Below are 19,390 nucleotides of genomic sequence, written 5' to 3' on the forward strand. Positions count from 1 at the left end.
TTTTGTCAAATTGGGAGGATTTGTCTAAAAATCAGTGACCCACAGAATGTTAAATATCCTCTTTTTTAAAATTCAAAAAAAGATCTATTCTTTTAGGCACAGTGTATTAAGTGAAGATAGATAGATTTGTCTAAATGTATTGGGACGGTTAATTTATTGTGCCTCTTCTCAACATACTCACTACAACCATTTCTATCTGTCTTTCAAAACCAACCATAATCTGTTCTATGTTCCTCTCCTGGATACCAAACCTGCCCATCACCTCCTCATCACCTCTGTTTCCTGCACCAACATATCCACTGAAATCTGCACCAATGACAACTCTCTCTCTTCTAGGGATGCTCATCAAGGTGTATGGGTGGGACAGACCTGGGGGCTGGCTCACCGGGATCCTCTGGGGCTCTCCCTCCCCATCGCAGAGTGGGGAGGGCATTGGGGGGGGTATGATAGGGGGGGTACGATAGAGTAGTGGGGATGGGGGTGGAGCTATGGTTGCACGGTGATCTCTGGGTTGTTTGGGTCGGGTGCCGGGGCTGGCCTATGAAGACAGGGCTCTGGCTGGGTGGTGGGCGGCTCATGGGTCCTCTGGGCCCTGGCTTCGTCCTTGGCCCGCGTCTCGGTGTCCGGCGCCCGGTGGCCGGCACATGGTACGGCTAATCACGCCTGTCCTGTGGCCTGGGGTCCCAGATGCTGGGTTCAGCTATGCCTCCCAGCGCCGGAGGGGGCCCCTGTAGGGGTCCCCGCCCCCCGGTGTCGCTGGTCGGGCTGGGGAGGATCTGGTTCCCCTTATAAACACTTCCGCAGCGTGCATGTATCTCCACCCCCACGTGCACACTGCCACACTGCTCCCTGTCTGCTTCATCCCTCCTCCTAACCCACAGTGTATTGATGGACAGATGTTTTCAGAATTTCACCTTTGATGTAATATTTGTCGTCTCAGCAGATCTAGTATAATTGTTACAGCGTAAAATAATGACCTATTCAAATCAGTGCTTGTATCCCCCCCATTCTTTTTTGGGTTTGCAGCGGCAGGAGCCGAACCATGATGGTAAAAATGTGACTAAATGGACGAGTTTGTAGATTTGAAATGAGAACCAAAAATCTGAATCTGTGTGTAAAATTCTTCTGCTGTAAAGTTTGACAAATAAAATCACAATTGACAAATTCCCATTTGCATGTGTTCATGTAGAGTTACAAACCTCAAATTGGCGATTACAACTGCTCAAATCTGCTGCTGCAATTCACAGCGTGCTACAGCTGCGCTTGGACTTTTGACACATTCGTTGCGAGATATATGTGTCAAAACTGATCTGTCTGACTATGGAACAAGTAGGGAGCAGGGGTCAACCAATCAGAGTGCAGGACTCAGAAGATTTGGTAAAGTTATTCAGATCTTCACAGATTCTGACTTCTGGTCTCAATAATTCTTCTGATAAACATTCAAATGTGACAGCAAGTATCTCAATCATTTTGTATGAACACAGAGAGGGAATTACAGATGCAAAAGAAAAAAGTTTTATTTTTTTGTTTTTTTGCCTTTTAATGGAAAGTGTTCTCTTTGAACTATAAATGGAGACACAAGAGGGAGACAGCTGCCAAGGGACCGTCAATAAAGTGCAAACTCAGAGAAAACGCCATTCTGTAAAAATCAATAATCTCTCGTAACGAATAGATTTCTACATTCATATGAGCTGGTAATGAAGATTTGTCAGCATATTCAAGCAACAATAAATAGTTTTTGAGAAATTCAATCTTTATTTTATTTTATTTTATTCTATATATTTTGTTCAAATTTTGATAGAAATATGAATTTAATAAAGGTGCTCAATAGCTCTAAAGATGCTGAAGCTATTGTCACCAAACTTTCTATACTAACTAATCATGACCCAATTGTCCTACAACAAAGATTATGTCAGAAAGTTACTTTGTTAGCTTCAGTATCTTTAGAGCTGTTGAGCATTTTTGAACAAGTATGATCCATATTTAAATTAAAAAACATTCTTAAAAATAAACGAAGGGAGTTTCTGACATGAGTTCTCATATTAAATCTACAAGCTTGTGCATATATGACCTCAGACACACTCACAGTGACCAGCATCATCTCAACACTGCTAACACAAACAGCTGGTTATTATGAACCTGATGACAACATTAAAGGATAAAAAGGTTTAAGTATGAAGGCTACCAAAAAACAGTAATGTACTGCATAACCACATAACAGTTATTTATATTTTAAAGAAATGTATTCTTTTGTTTGTACACTGATTTATGCTTGTGTGTGTGTGTTTTTTTGGTTGTGTTTATAGGAAAAGCTTGTTTCAGCTGATAGCAACCTGGTGGAAGATTAATGGTTCTTGTTTGTTTTCTCGTCTCCATCCTGCAGCCGCTCGATGAGCCGGAAACATCTCTGACCTTGACCGCAGCCTGGCAGCAATTGTGGGGCTGTGTGACCTCGCCTGAGGCAGGTTGGCCTGCAAGAGAACACTTGTGAAGAGCAAAGGTCAGCTGGCAGCAGCTTCACCTCCTCGTGCAGACCACATCTTTTTCCTGACACAGAAGACGGGGCATTTAGGAAAGTTGTAGCAAGAAGGAAAGAAAAGTTTTTACTGCTGTATGGAGACCAGGTCTGGACTTAAAGGTCCAGGAAGTCCAGCAAAGTTAAAGGTGAGCAGTTTGAGGGAAGAGTCAGCTCCATGTGTGAATTAATACTGCAGAGCCTCTGCGCTGAGGCTTCTCCTGATGCCCAGCGCTAACTTGTGCTAATGTAAAAAGCTCCTACTCAAGAAGTAACATTAGTTGTTCAAATATTAAGAAAGTGCTGGGTCAGAAATTCTACTTTTTAGACAAAAAATATGACAGTGAAACTTTAAATAACTTACTGTAAACCTGAAAAATGACAAAAAATAAAAAAGATTTATATGAGTGCAAATGAGAAAGAGCAGGGCTTCTTCATTGCAGAATAACTTAGGTAAACTCTGCGGCAGTGAGCATTCGCTCAGCTATGCACACATGGTTTCTGTTTCCATGACAGCCGTCTGCCTTCAGACTGCGGCAGGAGGAGGCCCCCCTCAGCTCAAAGGGGGGTCAGCTGTCTCAAAAGCTGTAAACATTAACAGTACAGCTTTTTGACGATAGCTTGTACAGAGATGCAGATCTTCACCTGTCAGGTGAACTCTCTACTGACCGTCATTCCTGTGGTCGTCAGGTTCCAGTGGATGAAGTGAACTGAAACACCTGGGTTCAGCCTGCAGACGCCGTGTTTGACAGGCTCCTCTAGAAGTGGATTTCCAAATACAAATCCCATATTTACCTCAAACAGAGCTCATTGACAAAATAAAGTAAGGTAGGTTGATAGGAATGTAGGTTTGCCTGAAATAGTTTTGAGGATCTTTGTTTAACACTTTCATCCTCAGACAGGAAGGAGAAGCAGAAGCATCACATCTCTCATGTTACCTTCCAGCATCATGCACATCCATGCATGGTTCCAACATTTGGATTCTGGTTCCCTCTTTACCCTCAAGAGGCCACCAGCCTCTTAGAGCTTCACCATTTCAGCTTTCGTTTTTTTTAACAGATGGATCTCCTCTGATCCTGCAGATCCAGCTCAGTCTGACAGCTGTTCAAACGGGCAGCTTTACCTGGACCGCTCCATATGAAGGCAGTCTGCATCTCACATTCCATCTGCTTCTTTTGATGCACCTGAGAACATGTTTGTCCATCACACTCGCTCCACAACCTAAAAAACGTACACACAGCAGTTTCATAATTGGCCAGGGAAGAATGTAACATGTATAGCAGTTTAGTAGCCTGTGCCTCCCGAAAACATAGAGGTGAATGCTGCTGTGGGATACTTTCTCCCACTCACACGTGTACATGTACATACACAGCATACCAACTACACACTCAACTACACACATACACAGATTGTGCTCACTGTTTACTTGTAAATGAAGTCCATATGCTTCTCTTTCTGATCAAAAATTTCTGTGACTTTGGCTTCAAGTCCACCTTGAAGCTTGAAGGCTTTAAGCTCCAGCATTGGTGTCCAATGTCCAATCTTAAGAAGTTTTTAGAGCTGAGATGTTACTGTCATGACCGGCTCAAATAAAAGCCATGACAACAAGAGGGAGACTGGATAAGGCTTAACAAAAGTTTATTTTTAACCTACATTTAACCCTACTAAATCTGCTAAAATGAGTAAATGGTTTGGTAAGGCTGCAGCATCATCTGCCAGGTGGGAGAGAGTGACGCCAAGAGTCCCAGCAGGATTTATACCCTCTGTGGGACGGGTCAGGTCCACCCACAGGGAGGAGACTCCAGCTCAACCAGGACCTGCAAACAAAAAGGGGAAACACTCACAAAGATACACTGGCCTGGAAGAGGGGAAGTCTGGGGTCGTAACATTACATCCAGTTAGGCAAAACATGTGACAAGGAACTCCTTTATTAGCAACCACAGAGGGACAAACGTGAGCTCATGAGCGCCTTCTCTATAGAGGCAGAGCTACTGCCTGCCTCACCTCATGTCTTTTCAGTGTGACTTATGTCAATCCAAACATTAAATACATTATTTGTTATATTAAAAATGAGGACATGTAATAAAAATGTCAAGAATGCATAAAAACATTTTAATAAAGCAGTACATTGGTCGGCTACACTGAGTGAGCAAAAGGCACTTAATCAACCCAGTGTCCATAGAGTTGTGCAATCTAGCATGAGACTAAACTCAGTGCTGCCTCAACTCACAGCCTACGCTGGAATTAAACAGAAATGACGCAAAAGACGATTGAAATGATTTAAGTTCTGTAGGTGTTTGATTTATGTCACAGATCAATGATTAGTATACATCTAGTGATGGCCGGGGAGACTGCATGTCCCGGATTAGGTGATTTGTTCATTTTACAAAGACATAAGGCAACACTGATGAGTCTACAAACATTTGTCTGAGTGTGTTTAGACCTTTTTATGGGGAAAAAAAGTTTCAATGTTTTTCATTAAAATTGGTACGGATGTGCCAGAGAAAATACATTCCACAGTAGGACTGGAATCTGGAGCTGAAAGCTGAGCCGTGTGATGAAGCCGCGTTTCGTCCATCCTGCCCCTGAGGCCACACAGACATGGATGTAATGGTGACAGGGAGAGTGGTCATGTGATGCTTTGAACATATAGAAATGAGTGGATTTCTGAACCCTGTGGTGTGATAGTGCCATTTATCAAAGCGGCACAGCATGCTGAGGAGCCCAGCTGCAGTCCCCTCCAGAGCGTGCAGCAGCTTCTGGAGGCTCAGGCTGCTGCTGCTCGCTCTTTTTACTAAACTCATATGCTTCCTGGAACTCTAACACCTTCTCTGCCTTTGGTTTTTTCTGGAGATCCTTTCCCTGAACTGAGAACAGAAATCCTTTCTCTTTACTTGACTGAAACAACAATGCCCCACTTTCCCAACTCATCCAGACAGACTCATGAGTTTCCTCTAATTGCAGTTTTTGATTGTTTGAACTCAGCACTGCCAGGACCCAGCACCCTCATTAATGAGCAGAAGGGAATATGGTAGAATCTGCGGGCGGCTTGACACACGCTGAGAGAGCTGATGTTTTAAAATGTGAGGAATGGGGTGGGGGGAGGGGGGCGGGGAGGACAGACGTGGTGGAGAGAAGAGAGGATGTGCAGAACTATAAGGAAATAAAAGCAGAGAGAAGAGGAAAAATGGCTGGAAGAAGGGGAGATGATGGGAGAGATGGGAGAGAATGACAAAGAGGAGGAAGGAAAGGAAGATAGAAGACGAGCTAGTTATAACCATAAGATGCTGAAGAATTAGATGACTGTTGAATTATTAAAAAATAATAACTTCAACTCATCAAATGAGTATAGATATCATTGTAAAAGTCCCTTCATTAACTGTCCAGAGATACAGAAGCACACTTCATTCTGTAGCATGTGGGCATCAGAAGTACCAACACTCTACTGCCCAGTTACGCTTCAAAAGCATCAAAAGCACCAACCATTCTGGGAAAAACCGTATTTTCAGAAAGACAGCCCACAGATTAAGAACATCTCCATGTTTACAGTAACCAATGCAGGTAACCAGAGCTCCAAGAACCGACTCTGAACTTTCAAAAGCGCGTCGTTCTGTCATGGAAGGATGAATGTACCAAGTGGAGGAGAACCTGAAATAAATGCAAATAAATGAACTTTCAGCAGAGCAGAGCAGTGTCATGTGGGGAACTCGTGTCACTGGGCCAACCAGACTGAACAAAGCTGTGTTAAAAGAGTTACACCAAGGACATCCAGGGATTGTCAGGATGAAGGCACTAGCACACACGTATGTTTGCTGGCCTAGGTTGGACACTGTCGTTCAGCAGGTCTGCAGAGATTGTGAGATCTGTCAAGTGGAACAAAGGATGCTGCCACAGTCACCACTACAGTCACCACTACATCAATGGGAGTTTGATGCGTCTTTACATGGACTGAAAAATAAAAAATGTTCACTCATAATGTGTATAACAATTTCAACATACTGGATATATAGCCTACCCTGATTTAAAGCAAACTCGAACCTGTGCAAAACCTCAGTGGAACTACGGCAGCTTTTCAGAGAAAAAAACAACAAACACTCTAACAGTTTTTTTAGGAGTTTTTCCTGACCAAGGAGGCGGGTCTAAGGGCAGGGATGCCAGGTGAGCTCAGTCTGTTTAGTTGAGATTAGCAATTACCTGTTGAACTGTATGACTGATTTCATGTTCTTATCCACTTACCAGTATGTATGGGCTATATGAATAAAAATGGAATGAAAAGTAACTAGCTAATGATAAATAAAAAAGAACTTGAGATAACAGATATGTAGAGAAACAACAGAGATTTAGCAAAAAGGCTTCAGGGTGAACCAAGGCCAAAACAACAAACACAAGCCCACCTATCTAATCCCAGAAAACATCTGACCAGAAATGAAAGAAAATAGAAAACATGCCAAACACTATCCTCCCAGGACCAACAAACATGTACTAAAGAAAACGGTGGTTTCACCCCTACAGTTTTACTTTCAACTGTAATTCATACTTCACTCAGTAAAAAAGACACCACTGTTGAGAGTGGGCCTGTACACAAAAATAACACACAGAACATTACAAAGTACAAGTCTGCTCAACACAGGTCAAAGTCAGCTGGACAAGACCTGAGAAAAGGCTGCAGCAGAGCTCCCTTCTCGAGGCCTGGAGGTCCACAGAGTGCTCACGACTTAAAAAAAAAGGCAAATATGATGCCATCTATTTCCTGAAGTAACAACCTAATCAATGGATGTAGGAATTGTAGATTCATACAGCACTTGTGCACCCCTGGAGAAGACACCTGCAGGTAAAGGCCAGAGGACAGGAGTGGCAGAGACAACCAGAAGATGGAGACAAAGGGACAGACACCTGACAAGCCATGACAGAAAAGATTTCTTCCAGACCAGTCATTTGGCCTCAGCAGAAAACCAAGCATTCATTTCTCCACTAAACCATTGAGCAGAGATGTTTGCACGTCTGATGTGTTTTAGGGAAAGGGCTACTGAAACACAAAGACCTATTACATTGTACAAAATTAGCTTCAGAGAAACAGCATCACAAGACGGTTAAGTGGAAAACATTTGCTCAAGTACTGCAACCTGGAATTAAACAGACAAATCTGTGGATGCCCTGTATTATTCCAAATCTCTGCTTCCTCCTGCATGCTAGAAATGGGACACTGGCACTGCGAGCTGCTAACAAACTCTTATTATGCTGCTCAGGTCTGCAGCAGACTGAGATCCAGCGAGGCAGCAGAGGCAGACCGCTTGAATTCCAAACATAAATCCCTCCTCCAGAGAAAACATCTTCATCCCCACAGTTAGGACAGAAGCCGAGGTTCTCCCGCAAAGACCAGCAGTCACGAGAAGTGATAATGGCTTCATCCTTGTCTGTGAAGAAAAGGAGGCTGATGGGAAATAATAAACAGGAGTCATTTATGAAAACATTACAAGCTTTTATCGCTTGGCTAAAACAAGCCAGAGTGAAGCTCTCCTGAGTCTGCCAGGGAGCTCCTGCATGTTCCTGCATGCATTACCTTCATCCTGCTCCTCTCCTCACTCAGGATCCTTCATTCACAGCACAAGCCTCAGCAGCAGTTACTGCTCAGAGGGGTTTCTTCTGTTATTCTTTAAAATAAGTAGGACACATAGGAGCTCTGTGAGACTCGCATTAACAGACAATAAAAAAGTGATGATTTCTTTCATCTAACACATAATCATCTAGACAAAGAGAGGGAAAAATGACTCTTGTTCTACTATTCTGCTAACTCTGGGCTTTAAAATCAAAGTCTTGATTTGAACTGATTTCAATGTAGAAGATGCACATTCTTAACAATTCACAAATATTAGCAAGAAAAGTATCATTTCAGAATCTTTCAAACAGTAATTTAAAAATGGATCATTTAAACCAATTACTAGTATAGAATAATAATCACATAAAGCTAATTAGTACTGAAAAACAGGTTTTCAGATGTAATTTTGAAAATCAAAATTGAGTTTGAATCAAATGTGAGCCTCTGGCTCGTCTGTGCTCCTGCTCCTACACCTGGCTGTGGATCCTGTCTCCGGCTCGACTCGCACCCCGGCCGTCCCCCCAACTCTATCTGGATGAAGCTCGTCTGCTGGCCTTTAAAAGTGTAGTTGTAGATTTAGATAAGTTATTTCTCTCTAAGAGTTCTGGTACATCACCTGTCTGTCCTGGGGGAGGATCCCTCCTTTATGTGGACACCCCTGAGGTTTCTTCTTTTTTTTGTGGAATCCGTTTTTTTAGGAGTTTTTCCTCACAGAGAAGGGGGGTCTAAGGGCAGGGATGCCAGTTTAGCCAAATCTGTTCAGTTTAGCCATTAACTATTGTATTCTCTGACATGAAGTCAGAGAATACAATAGTCACAATTGTTAAGACTGTTGTGACTAAGGCATTAGGGAGCTACCCAGCAGACGAAACTCAAGTCAGTCACTTGTATACAGGATCTTATCCTTTTGGCCATGATCCAAAGCTCCTGACCATAAGTGAGGATAGGAACAAAGAATGACCAGTAATTGGAGAGCTTTGCCTTTTAGCTCAGTTCCCTCTTCATTACAACAAATCAATAGAGCAGCCACTTTATTGCAGTTGCTTTACGTATCCGTCTGTCAATCTAACGCTCCATCCTTTCCTCCTTCATGAGTAAGACCCCCAGGACCCCAGTAGTTTTAGACTTAAAAAAAGGTTACATTGATACAGCCACTAATGAGTGAGTGCAGGCAGCTGTGCCTGAACCAAGATGAACCACATGAGGGGGCTGGATCCATCGGGGAGAAGTCATAGCCAACCTGCACGGAAACCAATCCAGAAATCAAAGCGAAGAATCTGAAACTAAAGACACAATTTGTGACAGACTTGCATCATACAACCTCCCAAAACCTTCCCAATTCAGGCCGATCTGCCAGAACACCGTTTATTATTCAATGCTTCTAGATCTTTGAGGCTTAACCTTCATCCTGGTGCATTTTAAACATGAATACAACTTCTCTGACAGTCTTCTGGTAAATAGTGCAGTGATGGTAACTGTTGTCATATCATTTGTGTGTGATCTAATAGGTGGGAGTCAGTCGCAAGTTTTTTTCCTCCTACAACCCAGCTTGAATCTCTAATATTAAGTGCCTTAGCCCTTTTTAAAACCAACTTCTTCCAGTCTGTATGTGCAGATGTACTAAAACATAACTGAATGTCTTGTAAATAAGCTTTCACTGACCCACTTGCTGTGCTTGGCATTTCAAAATATTCTAAAACTAGCAAAATAAGTGATGCAATGTCAGACACATTTGCTGGATCTAAGAAAACTAGATGTTGATTTTCCATCTTTGCTGACTGGGTTAGATACCAAACCATACTTGTATGTTCAAGTTAACCCTTGTGCTATCCTAGGCACTTTAACATTGGGAGTTGGGTCATCTAGACCCACTAGACAGTGCTCTGAACCTTTTTTCTTCAATGATTTGTGATCTTCACTGGTGTCCATGGATTACATGAAATCTTTCCACCTTTATCCACCTTTGTCATGGTAGGGAGAACACCTCAAGGTAAGGGGGGGGGGGGTCATCTAAGATAGCACAAGGGTTAAAGTGAAAAGCCAGGAATTCCATCTTTTTTAAATGATTTTATTTAAAAAAAACATTGTTTCTCAGAATTACAGATAACCTTTCAATGTACTCTTCCAAAGAAAGAGCCCAACTTAGTGGAGTTTAACTGAACTGAACCTGAATGGTGTTCTGTTTTTTGGACTTCTGTGCTCGTCACGTTTGTCTATAACAAACACCATGTTTGAACACGCGGGTATCTATCTGTGTAGTGGGCAACACCATCACATTTGTAGTGGTTTCATGCAACTTAATGCAAGAACGTTGCCCTGTAAATGAATTCAATCTCTAGACTTTTTCTTTTGTATGTTTCTGTAATCTTTCAATGAATATGATTAAAAATGACTTGCTTAGTATAACCCTTCTCCTTATTTTTTTTCTTTTTCAAGTTTTAATTCAGGCATACTAGAACTTTAAAGGTCCGGGTGACTCCTCTGGGTCCTGCTGAAGAAACTAGCTGGTGCACAAGGCTGCTTCTCACCTACTCAACAACACCACTGTAGGCAAGACTAACTCAGTGCATGTGTTGAAGAATTCCAAGTACCTCTCCTGGACTCATTACAATCCCAGGGATGATCTGGCAGATCGAGAGATGCAGAGATCCATTTCCTCCTCTGGCATCAGCATCCATGAAGTGGACTGCTGGCTGAAGGAGAACTCATAATGAGATTAGTGTGGTCTGCAGTCCAGGTCAGTGAAACATGTCCACCCAACATCTACTGTCAGAGTTTCAACTAGGATTGCTCTGCAGTGAACTCCTGAGTCTGAGTGAGGGAGACTGCTACCAATTAAAAATCTTGACTTTGTTTGCAGCTCTTGTTGGACACTAAGATGTCACTTCCTGTGTATTTATTTAGAGATTACAAACTATGACTGGACTGGATTGTGCCTTAAAGTCATCATGGTGAGCCCTAAGTTAAAGTATGACTGAACCTCACACAAATCAATGATAGACTGGTGTGTGCACTGCAGTTCTGCAGCAGTCTGGCTCCATGTCTGGATGGGTGTAGCAAGACAGAGTGCAGCTCGTGCTGCCCCTTCATGCATCTGGGGGGAGAACATGTCAGCAGCCTTCTTCATGTTCTTATCTTTTTCCCATACAGCCCCCACAGGCCAGGCTCAGCTCTGCTGTAATTGACTTTCTCCCACTGAGTTCAGTGGAGGCTTCAGGCTGCAGCTGCACTGAGAAGCCTATTACACACTGCTGCACACCTACACACTGCAAACCGCAGGTAGTGGTGGTGGGGGGGGGGGGGGGGGGTATCTGAATTCATCTGGAGAATTCACAGTCTGTCTGTTGATTCAAATCCAGCTGGATGCAGTGACAAGAATCAAAAGTTGACCAAAAAGTGTTTGTGTGTGTGTGTGTGTGTGTGAGCAGATGTGTGAGAGTGTGAGTCTGTGATCGCGTATGTCAGTTGTGAGTCAGTGGGTGTGAGTAGAGGGATAAGTGTGTGTGTACACATGTGTGTATGGGTGATTGTGTGCGTGTGTGGTACGTAATACAGTTTCAGTTTAGATTATTCTTTCCTGCTATGTAAATGTGGAAGCAGAATCACCTGCTACATGAGAAATTATTAGAACTTCACAAAACAAAGATAAATGTAGGAAAACTGTGATCTTTGATGGTGTGTGTAATCATTGTACAATCCAAACATGTGTATTTTTTTTTAAATAGTGTTCCTTTCAGGACTCACAAAGTGGAGTACCCAAATCCTCGGCTGTGGAGTCATTTCTCTGTCTGTGGCTGTGTGATTGTGTGATTGTGCTATTGTTTGCTGTCTGAAACATTTTCCTTTTTCCATTGTCCATATTCACAGCTCCAATTCAAACCTCACCCTTCAGCTGAAGTACAGGTGGAGACGACCTGTGCGTCTGTTCTCAGTCTTGATGTTTTATTGAGATCGGGGGAGTCTAACTAGGTCAGCACGATCAAACGAAGCAACTGTGCTCCTCAACCTCCATCAGTTCACTCAGGACAGCGATCAGAGCTCGGGTGTAACCCTTGCATTATCCATTCTGAACAGGTTGTCAGTCTGTTGCAGGACCGCACAATAACAACTAAGAGTAATTTAGAATCATCAATGAACCTATGAAGCATGTCCTTAGACTGTGGAAGGAATCTGGAGAAAACCCACACATGCACAGGAACAACATGCAAAATCTACACGGTCCCAGCTAGGGTTTGAACCAGGGCCTTCTTACTGTGAAGCAACCACTACCACCAAGTGCAGTATTATTAAAACTAAAATAGAGAATATAGAAAACCATTCAATTCACTTCAGTTCTGGTGACTATCCGTATCTGATGCGACTGGATGGGGTCTGAGCGACCCATTCAGTTTTTTGGTTGGGTTTTCTTTATGCTCACTCTGTTTTCAGTGAGGCTGACTGTGTCTCTTCCCGGAAGTCCAACCATTCACCTGGGGTTTTCTGTGGAGCACACAGCTGCGTGCACTTATAAATATCAACCTTTGGTTTAAGAGACCACCTTTAGTGCCTTTAGTGTTGTTGCACTCTCTCAGTTGTTTCATTCTAGTGGTATGCCCCTCACTGTCAATAGATTCAATTCTAGTTCTGTATTCTGCTTCTAGGGTGCGTCTAGTTTTGGCTTTTTCCCACTTCTAGTGATAAGTTTTTGTTATAAACGCTGTTTTGGATAGGTTTGACTTTGCGACTGACCTCTGTCTCGAGCCCTGGTCTCTTTTTGGGTTGTCCAGGCTTAGAGGGTTATGGACAGGAGAGGCTGCATCTTAAGAGGAGCACAAGTGGGTCATCTTGCAGACCCATTGAGTCTGGTTCGGCCATCTCACAACAATGGAACGTACCATTGTCGTGCGTGCTGTAAGTATATCCCACATTTACGATTGACGGGTGATGCTGTTGTACAGTACCCTTTACACAGCCCTCCAATTGTTAGTAAGGTGTGAGTACTGGCTCCTTACTGACCGTGCAATGCTGCATGCACGAGGCATGCACGTGATATGTAAGTGTCCATAGGATGCCTATAAGACGTCCACACTAACTAACTAACTAAACTCTGATCGTCTTCTTCCTCATTTCAAACAGCCAAGTTTCACTCCAGCGACGCACAATGAGGCTACCACGTGAACAGCCCACAGGTTCCATGCTCAGGATTTGGGTGGGGTCAAAAAAAGAAAAGTCTGTTGGACCTGCCTGTGTCTCACTTACTTCACCTTACCCTTATGTGTTGCCAGAAGCTGTTGATCGCAATATGTCCATACAAAAAAATGTGCCTTAACATTTTTGCCATACGGACTAATCAGGTTGTAATCTGACATTTCCACCGATTGTCAGACAGACCATTTTCACCTGTGACTAAGGACACAGGATGTCTATTAGATAAATACTATACATCTATTGTAGATGTTCACTGGACGTCTCTGACAACAGCACCATAATCAGGTCACCAGTTTGTCACTCACACACAGGAGAACATGCTGATGGCAGCTAATCTGTTGAAGTGTGACAGATCTGTAGAGGAAGAACATACTAACTTCACACAGAAATCCCTGCTGGGATTTGAACCAGGTTCTTCTCACTGTAAGGTGACAGAGCTAACCACTACACCACCATGCAGCTTTTTCAGCCTTGTTCACAGACAACTAGTAATCACATTCCAATAAGTGGCAAACAGTTCTACTGACATTTACCAGGGGTTAAAGGTCACAGAAACCTTCATCAAAACAATCCAATCATATGTATATAGTTTAAGAAAGAAGTTGATTCTACACCGATGCTATCATGCTTAAATTTGACAGTAAACAGAGAAAAAGGATGATGGCTCACCAAAGTCACAATGATAGAAATGTGTTTGATTTGGCTTTTTTAGCTATTTTATTTCAAGTAAATCTGCTGCAGCAGGAGGACCTTATTTTTCATGCATATTTGGGTTTATTTCATTTTGACATAAACTGGTAAATAAGTACAAATTGCTATGTTTAGAGAAAAAAAGACACTTTATGCTTCTATTATTGTTAATATATGAAAGCTACCTTTTATAAATGAATGGATTAATGACCACAGAAACAAATGAAATGCTTTTCTAAACAGGGAAGTGGAACTTTGAGGCTCTCAAATGGTCTTTCAGATATGAACAGAAACAGGCTGCAACAGACTGGCGACTTGTTCTGAGTGTTCCTCGCCTTTGCCCAACAGTAGCTGGGTTGGAACCAGCAATCCTGTGATCCCAAAAGGAGATTCAGTGGGAACTGAAGATAAATGGATGGATGTAAAATTGTCCTCTAGTAGACATCTAAAAATGTCTACAGGTAGACGAGTAGGAGACGTCTATGTGCAGATATCTAGCAGAACCCTATTGGGAGAGCTCTAATAGAGTACCGTAATGGAGTTGTCTGAGGTGTACGGTAGACATCTACAATGTATATTAATTATCTAACAGACGTCTTGTACCTGGTGGTAAGAAAACCCAAATGGCTTGTTTACAAAGCATGATGGGACTGCGACACGATTAGCTGTAGGAAAGTCGTCCATTAGAGATCTGAACAGCAATGTGCAATAAACCTCCATGAATTGATGTCTATTGTATATATAATGTATATCTGTAGCTGTAAACATTGATAAAGCCATTATTTAGATATCTAACAGATGTGTCGGTGGCTAGAAGGAAGTGCAACATGAAATTATCTGAACTGAGGTTTGCTTTGCATCTACAACATTTTTTAAATCATTTTTTATTCAAGTCATTTTATAAATGAAAGATCCAACTTTGTTCTGTCTGAACGCTTAGTTCACAAATTGAAAACATTATTTTTATAATAACACATTTTAAAAGGGAATGTAGTGAATGAATGAATCAACAATTAAAGGGATGGTGAACTTGTGTTGTGTTTTCTCCCCCCCGCCCGGGGTAACAACCATACAATCACGAAAGGCCCTGCACACGCACGCAACACAGCTACACAACACAGCCACACAACGCACACAACACGGGCAGCTCCATCTGAACAAAGACAGCGCGCACGCGCGCCTACACGCACCTGCAGCGCTAACAAGAGAAGCTGCTAAGATTTTCTGCCCTGCAGCCGCGCGCGTCACACCCCCTGTCTGCTCACTTTGAATTGATTAAAAGGAGTGTGTGTGTGTGTGTGCGTGGGGGGGGGGGGGGTGTCGATAAATGGGTTGCCATTTTTGGAGCCTGCACGTGCACACGCGCCGCTGCCTCTCCATCAGACGCACCAACCGGAGCCACGCGCGTTCTTGAAAAATAAGGAAAAACGGGGGAAAGGAGGTGAAGCCGCTGTCCTCTTCGTTTGCTGCTGCACCATCTTCATCATCACCATCATCCCGCCCCCTCCCCTCCTGGTCTCCCCCTCCCCCCAGTGAAGGCATGAGCAATTATAACAGCGACAAAAGAGAGAGTGTGTGGTAGAGAGACCTTGAGGCAGACAGAGAGGGACAAAGAGGGAGAGGAGTGGGCTGCAGAGCTCCAGAGCGGAGAAGAAGAGGAGGAAGAGGAGACGGCGGAGCCTCCATCATCACCTTCCAGTACGTTCTCCTTAAGCATTCTCCTCCGTGCATGTGACAGTGCGGCTGCGGTAATCTTCATGTCTTCTCTCGCTTACAGTGCGCGTGCGTGAGCCTTCGCGCGCACTGTCCTCTGCCGTGTTCGTGTTGTTGTCATGCTGCGCATGTCTGCTGCCTCCGCGTCTCCGTGCAGTTTTGGTCTTGAATCCAACATTTCATTGCATCAAACTTCGGACAGCTGTCTGCGCAGACGCGTGACCTGACGGCGGCTTCCGGTGGCTTCTTCGCTGATTGTCCGTCATGTGTGATGTTCCTCTGACCGACCGCTGTGGGTGTCACACTCAGCCTCCAAGGACCGTTTCAACAGGGTGTCATGAAGCTCGTGTGTGCCGTGCAGGAGCCTCAGTCAGGCTGTTCAGACTGAAACTGGAGAGTCCTTCCTAATTTCCCACAGATCCTCCTCTAAAGTAGCTGTAGAGATGAATTTCTGGGCTGTGGTGGGCTGTGACCCGGCAGCCTTCTCCTCTGCTCTCAGGAGGATCATCAGGTCTGCCTGCTGTGGCTGGAACAGTCTGTTTTTATCCCGTCTTTTTATCCCGTCTTTTTTATTTTGTTATAATTGTTAGAAAATGTAACAGCAAAGGCTGTCATGTCCTCCCCTAACATATTCTCCTTGTGCCTCATTTAATATAAAAAAGAAAATGCAGGATTTCAGTGAACTAAAGACTGTGAACATTTGTCTAGCAAGTCTGTGTTTTTCCTGTGTGAACAGCCGAATGCAGCAGCTCCATGTTGGAACCAGAGATGGGAAGTTATTATCTTGAACTCAAGTCCAGAGAACAAAATGTTCACTTAAATCTTATGTTTAGCTTCTGAAGAATGCATTTAGAAACTCAAAAGCTTATTTGTATTTTAATGTGTTTAAACTAATGTGATGAAGTTGGACCTTGTTTGATTTTCAACCTTCTAAAGTTATTAGCCCCTGAACACAGAAACTGTGTTGGAAAGACATTGTTGGTTAACTTTGCCAAGGGCCATACTTTTACCATTTTATTTACATGTGGATTAATCTTTAAAAAAGCTCAAAGCTAATGTCTGAGACCTGACTAATCAATAGAAACAATCTTAGTATTGGGAACAGTTTCAATTGCAGTCTTGTTAAAATATGTTTTCTGCATTAGTCCTTCAACTTTCATCTTAAATTTCTCCTTCTAGGCAAATGTTCTGCAGTGTTTGATGTTCTGGAGTCATTTCATACGCTGTGGCTTCATAAACTTTATTTGTCTGGAAATACTGAGGGCAAAGAGGATATGCAAATGCAAAACCTGTAGGCCTACGAATGTACTAACTGAACGGCTCATGCTTATGAGTTATTTTGACACACAACACAGACACGTCTTCGATGAACCGCATGAAAACCTCTTAGATTGTCAGAAATGTAATCATCAAAATAAAAGCAGTATCTCTGAAAATCTGAGAGTTAAATAGTAAACAAATACACAAATAATTTATGATTAGAAAGGGAAATATAGCTTGACTTGGTCAAATGAGGAATAAGAAGAGTGTTGATAGAGCAACTCCAATGATGTTGGTTGGTTGTGATTTTTCTGAAAAGTGCTTATAAATTCAAAAAACATTGTAGGACTAGAGAACAACCCAGAGGGAGAGAAACCAGAACACAAAAAGGCTTTACGCACATTGGTTGATTTCATATTTTTGTTTATGTTTGTTATGGCTGGATGTCTCTCTATTGTTATTTACCACATAACATTTATAAGTTTAAAACTAAGTAAATCCATCATTTAATTGATTGATTAATCCTAATCTCTTACATTTGATTTAGTGCATAATTGTTGGCAGCCTTAGGAAAAGCCTCTGCATCCTCACATTTACGTCTCAATAGAACCGGCATCAGTCAACCTCTGGATCTGTGTGCAGTTTATGTTTATTTCAATTCCCCCAATAACCCAGAAAAAGTTTTCAGTCTGAATACACCTAAGAGGACCCTGGTCTGGTACCAGTTACCACTCTCAGACGCATCTTTGGAGGTGGTCTCTGCTGGTTACCAATCAGATTGTGCCTCGGTTAACTCTGAGTTTCCTCAGATGATGTTGATGTTAATGATGGAAACATTCCTCATGACGTTTACGTCATAAAGGCCTGGAGAAACACGAGGTAACAATGAGACACAGCAACTAATTGAAATTCGGTCAGATGAATGCAGGCTCCTTAAAACAACTTTTAACGGGACACACATTGCTTCTCACTCTGTTTTCCTGACAATCTATATGATAAACACTTATCAGCGTACCTTCTTAGCTGTTGTCTGCTCAGTAACCGCCTTGCAACATGACTCAGCCGTACCAAAGCAGCAGTAAAAAGTGTTGTACCTGATATTGATACAATTGTTCAAAATTGGTCAGGAAATAAAGTTTGAATAAGTAAACTATCCTGGATTGCAAAACACAGGCTTCCATACTTTCTGTCTCTAGTTGCTTTGCCCCGGGCTCGTAATTTCTGTTCAATAACTGGAGAGATCTTAGTCAAGTGCTTTTTTTTTTTTACAAGCTTTGGTTTGAAACAGGAAAGGCAGCTTTAGGGCAGTCTGAATACAGACCAAACGTGAGGTTTAGGACTCAAGTCCAGACCAAATAATACTTCCTGTCTGAGTACAGTCTAAAGCAAGCTCTGACCAGGACAGTAAAACAAAAAGTGGCTAATCACGTTCGTCCTCTGACTCTCATGCAGAAGAATCTCCTGTAGCTCCTCACTACTCCACCTTTACCAGCAGACATTTCTAAACTGCCTTATGATTCATGTTCCTTTAGATTGACACCATGGCTGTTTTTCTCCTCCAAACACACAGAGCTTACAGCATTTCCTCCCTTTGGTTCTCCTCCTCTCTTTGGTCTGTGGAAAGATCGTCTGCATTCACGCTGAAGACAACCGCACCAGAGTTCACCTGCAATTGAATAGAGACTCTTGCTTTAAAGAGGACCAGAGATCAAGGGAGTTTTCACAACTACCATTTCTCAGAGACCAACGCAAAAACCCAACCTGGATCAGGCCAAGACCAAACCTTGTTTAGACAAGGAGCCGGTCAGGAGGGGTCAGCTGTTAAGGTCCATAGAACATCATTTGTTCCGCTTTCATTGCTGCTGGGTGGCTGTGAGGGTCAACATCTAAATGATTTGTCTAACTTTTTCCCCTCAACAGTCTTTAAGATTTGTGCTGCGACACAGAACTACAGCAGCCTCAGATTGCTCTTTGATTCTGACACGTCTCATAACAAAATCATCAAATCTTCAAAGTCATCTGAAAACTCTCACATTTTGACTCATTTTGGTCAATCTGAAATGTTGCTAATTTATTAATGCTGTCTGAGTTTTGCACATTAATAATACAAGATATATTATATTGCAATCTACAAAATAATCTATATATAGATTGTTGGTTGACAATTGTTAATTAATTTTGTCTGATTGTGCAGGTGTCAGTAATCTCATTATCTGACAACTGACCACTACCAGACTTTTTTGAAAGTGCAGATCCCCAATGATGAATGTATATATAAAATTACCTGTCAAGCAAAGCTGATCATGACAAGTTGTGTGACGGAATAAAACCTTGTTGAAATGGTCCCTATTTATGTAAAAATCAATTGACATTTTTACGTGAGGTTGTAAACTGATGATTGTAATGTTGGCATAGCATGATCACCTACG

General features: G+C 42.5%; 1 protein-coding gene and 1 long non-coding RNA gene across 6 annotated transcripts in view; one reads left to right on the plus strand and one right to left on the minus strand.

Annotated features, from left to right (window-relative positions):
• Window positions 1-1,527: 1,527 nt before the first annotated feature.
• LOC111947069 lies at window positions 1,528-17,481 on the minus strand. Its single transcript, XR_002872867.1, has 2 exons — window positions 15,681-17,481; window positions 1,528-4,332 (listed from the first exon to the last, which is right to left on the minus strand). It is a non-coding gene; the product is annotated as an uncharacterized LOC111947069 (long non-coding RNA).
• LOC101166026 (myelin transcription factor 1-like protein) overlaps window positions 15,377-19,390 on the plus strand; it is a 56,716-nt gene continuing 52,702 nt past the window's right edge. For 3 of the 5 annotated variants that reach the window (XM_023952975.1, XM_023952974.1, XM_023952976.1), the window contains exon 1: window positions 15,378-15,686. The gene's annotated coding sequence lies outside the window, so the exon portion shown is untranslated. Of the gene's footprint in view, window positions 15,687-19,390 lie in introns of all 5 variants that reach the window. The other 2 variants (XM_023952977.1, XM_023952978.1) reach the window with 2 other exon arrangements.

This window comes from Oryzias latipes, chromosome 24, assembly GCF_002234675.1.
Source record: "Oryzias latipes chromosome 24, ASM223467v1".
NCBI lineage: Eukaryota > Metazoa > Chordata > Actinopteri > Beloniformes > Adrianichthyidae > Oryzias > Oryzias latipes.